Here is a 4670-nt window from a genome sequence, read left to right as displayed (position 1 = left end):
AGCTAAATAAAAAAACAACAACACATTTTACACCAAAGGGCCTGTTTTCATCCCAAGTCGTGCAAAGGATATTTTCTACAGGCCAATAAGGGACCACAGTGCGGCGAGTTTGGGGGGGTGGCGAGGATGGGGGGTGGGGGGGGTACAGCTCTGATATCTGGCTTATTTGAAGTGTTGATAGGCAAACGGCCACAAAAAGCCGAGTTAATAAGCAATTTAGAGCTTTAAATCCAGCCCATGATGAAAGTTTAATGATATCAACACAAATTTGCTGTCACATAATCTCCCCTTTTAATCATTTGCCACTGTCAGCTCAGGGCCTAACAGAAAAACAAGCCTAATCCACTTGATTGACATCTCGCAACTAAATGTCGCCGGGAGAACGGCTGGAAAATATGTCAGGCAATTAATTAAGAGAACCCCCCCCCCCACCACCGCGCCTCTCAACCCCCCCTCCTTTTCAAGTATTTGTCTGGAATGCAGAGTTAAAGCCGGCGCAGTCCCACAGAACACACAAGAGCCAGCGTTGGTGTGTCGCTGAGGTCAGTCGCTGGTCACTCGTGTGATCAGATAATGATAGCGCGTCTGCGTTCTGGCGCTCCGTGACTGACGCAGAAGATCGCACCTCCACTGGAGACAATCCACAGCATTTCACTCGGGATAATCCCCAGAACTGTTGGCTCGTTCAGCGTGAGCTGGTTTACCGACTGCGACTGCAGATGCACACTTGACTCTGAGCAGAACACATTGGTAGCTAGGAGGCAAACCGTTTCATCTGACTGTAAAGATTTATGAATCATGTTAAGAGGCTGGGTTGGTGTTTGCTGCGCCTTTAAGTCTCAAACTACCAAAGCAACCTCCGAGCATCGCTATGGGCTCTCAAATAATTACTATGAATGGAATGAACAACTACACTATCCTTTCTTTTATACTGTTGACATGAGCCATGTTTTCATCTGAATCTTACTGGGAATTCCACAACTTTTCTGGGTTTTGTGGCTCATATTAAAGCCTATATAAATCTTTGAGTAATGATATGAATAGAAATAAATAAGTAATAGAAATTGAAATAATAGAATTACACTTACAATTACAATCAGGTCTGCTCCCCGTAGACCAACAACAACAAGTGTATCCTCGTTGTTGTTGGATACACTTGTTGGAAGCCTAAACTAGACCATGCGTGTGCAACAACCGTACTGCTTTGTAGTCATATTTATTACATTTATATTTATATATGTAACACTGTGAATATCCCCATCGGGAGATTAATAAAAGGAAATATCTTATCTTATTGCAATATTATTTTTTCACGTGTCTGCGTTTCCTTACAGGTGATTATTATATTGTCTTCATCAGATGCTGCTGTTGCTTTTTTACCCTACGGTTGAAAGGAACACCCCTTTACCTAAGAAAGCAGACACTTGATGCAGCACCTCCACCTAGTGGTAGATGTGTAAAGTAAAGACTTTTACTGTTGATGTGTATTTAGATTTATTCTAATATCAGATTATTATTTACTGTGGGTGTGTGTGTGTGTGTGTGTGTGCGCGCGCGCGCGCGCGCGTGTGTGTGTATGAGTGTTAACGTAACTTGTATGAGTAAGCTGTGTGTTCTTAACTTTAAATACCACTCAAATAAATTAGTAATTAGACGGCACAAGTTTCTAATTAACAGTGTGAAAATATAAGTTTCCTTAAAAATTAAATAAATAAATAAATAAATAAATGAAAACCTGTATTTCCTCTAACAGCCACCAGGGGTAAGCAGTGCTCTGCCTTTGACTCCAAGTTCCTCATGTTATCGCAATCAAATAGGGGGAATTTCAACTGACCCTTCTCATTCTTGATCAGAAATATGAACATGAGAAGACTTTTTATCAGACTCTCACATGGGGCTCTTACCACCTGAGAAAGGTGCTTATAAATAAAAATGTATTATTATTATTATTATTATTATTATTATTATTATTATTATTATTATTACCAATGTGTGATTGCTCATTAAATTAAGTAAGGTGACTCTTATTCAAATTAAATAATTATGGAACAATAACATAAATAAGTAATGCCTGCCTCTTGTCCTGACCTCTGACCCCGAGATGAGCCCCCCCCCCCGGGCCCCGATTTCCAGTCACGGGATGGTATTGTGGCACTGCTATCTGTTGCGAAGGGAGGCCATCATTTGGCATTGCAAGTTATTACAATTATTATTGTTTAGTTATTTATTTATTTATTCATTGTTTCACCCCTGAGAACACAGACACTGGTGAGCCATACATACAGCAGATGGCGCTCTGGGCAACTGTCTATCTCACCCATGCCAAGAGCCGGCCCTGGAGATAAATGATAGATTATTTCATGTTGCAGAGACTTTACAGCATCGACCGAGTCCAATGAATTTCCTCAACCAACGCTGCACAATGTCATTTTGCTAAAAAAAAACAATCTCTGGCCAAGGCTAATGTCAGGGTTTAACCGCATGGCTGCTGCTGCCCTTATCCTATCCTTCATTATGTAGGTGTCGATAGACGCTGCTCAACCCCACCCAACCATAAATTGACAGATAACCTAAGCTATTTCCAGACAGGGGAGATTAGAGGGATTAACCCAGTCGTGGGTGAGAAACCATTCACCTTCGACACCCACTGTGTGAAATGCCTGATGTTGCTGACAGAAAGTCGTTGTGCTTTGCATCCCCTGGAAACACAGATGTTTTGGTGGCAGTGGTATAGCCCAAATGGAAAATAGACTCGTTTTGTAAATAACACTAGTATTGAGATGCATGTGGTGTCGTTGCTTTTACTGTTTTGTGAGAATAGTGAAGGAAATATCATTAGTGATACTGCTCAGACAAATGTGGGCAGACATTTATGTATGTAAGCTTGAACTTTCCTTCATAATATTTTACTCACTTTAACGACACACAGTAAAACTTTGATGTCATCCATTGTATTGCTGAGAGGAAAGAATGTGTCTGAATAAGCATATCCAGGACTGACACAGGTGCATACTGTATGCAGAGCCACACTGCTGGTCTTACGTGTTGTACGTCATTTGACCTTCTCTGAGCTCTTGAATGCACATGTCCAGCTGTTCAACGTCTCAGTGTTCATATCCTATAACAAGTTGATCAACTGCAAAAATCAAAACAAGTACGTGATCCCTTGAATCGACCACAAAATCTTATGGTTTCGTGGCAGTTTGGATCCTATATAAAAGCTGTTTACTTTTTGACATGTTTTTTTTTTATTGCACGCATCCCTGTTGATAGCCTTCATTTCAATACATTATTTAAAATTAAGAAATCACAATTGCATGTCCCTACTTAAATAGCCTGCTTTCCTTGTATAATATCAGAGTCATTGTCACTGTCTCCACTGGTACAGACACTGTTCAGCAACAGGCTCATGGTGAGACAATCACATGATACTCACTGATGGATAAACACAAACAGAAAGGAACAACTGACTCAATACTGGACCAACACCACGTCACCTGGACAGTCGCTGCCTATTAGCAAATGAACTTCACCGCATCAAAATGAGGAGTTTAGTGAAGACCATAAATGTAGTGTGAGACTTAGCGGTTTGACGTTGGTGCGTTGTCGCTGACGTCACACAACGGGATGAGCTACATCTCGTCAAGTCCACACTTATGTTCAGTTTTGGAACATAAAATAATCATATTGATTTCAGTATAAGGGCATGACAGACGTCTCGAAAATCGCATTCTCAAGACAATAAAATATTCAAGTAGAAATATTGGATGTTGATTGGTTCATGGATTAAAAATGTTGTATGAATGATTCTTTCGAATCTTAATAAATAAAGATTTGTTCACAAGAAAGTAATTATCAACTTCAAGTGGAAGTCTAAACTTGACCGTGTGTGTATTTGCTTACATTACAGCTTGAACAGAATGCACCGCTAATTTGTGTGTATTTGTTTGCGGTAACTGTAAATACACTGCAAATAGTGATATCCATTGTTTAGACAAAGCACAGGGACCAGCATGGTCTGGATGTGTAAGGCCAGTGGGTGACCCAGCTGTTTTCAAGGTTGTTTATACAGATGACACATGGCGTGATATGGCTTCGGTCCAAATAGTTTGCAGCCACACAGAAACTCAGACACTTTCTAATTACATGGTTGCACAGTTGCTGTTGGCGTTTCCTCATAGCTGTACTGGGATAGAAAAGAAGAGTTTTTTGTCGCCACACTGATAAGTCTAACACAAATGGACATTATGCAGGTGTCATCACGGTATTAGGGTTAGGTATTATCACTGTTATATCAATTATGTTATTATGTAATCCTTGCAGACTCTTAAATCATATAAACAGTGGTTTAAACATGTTTTTAAACACCCTTAAATGCTTCTCAATCCCAATTATTGTTATTAAATACTTGCCACAGCTTTGTGTGTGTGTGTGTGTGTGCGTGCGTGCGTGCGTGCGTGCGTGCGTGTGTGTGTGTGTGTGTGTGTGTGTGTGTGTTTCAAAAAGTTTAGCTAGCCATCAGGGGCACACAAACAAATGGAAATTAGCTTGTTGTTTATGGGGGAAAAGTCCCTTTGTCCCGTCGTCGCGCCTTGTAACGCGGAAAAGGTTACATCAGCGTTACCCAACGCGACGGCTTTATTTTGAAAACACGCAGCGGAAAGACACGT

The sequence above is a fragment of the Nelusetta ayraudi genome, unplaced genomic scaffold, assembly GCF_046127955.1.
Source record: "Nelusetta ayraudi isolate G7.1 ecotype Tasmania unplaced genomic scaffold, CSIRO-AGI_Nayr_v1 ptg000063l, whole genome shotgun sequence".
Classification (NCBI taxonomy): domain Eukaryota; kingdom Metazoa; phylum Chordata; class Actinopteri; order Tetraodontiformes; family Monacanthidae; genus Nelusetta; species Nelusetta ayraudi.
This window is presented reverse-complemented; position numbering follows the sequence as displayed.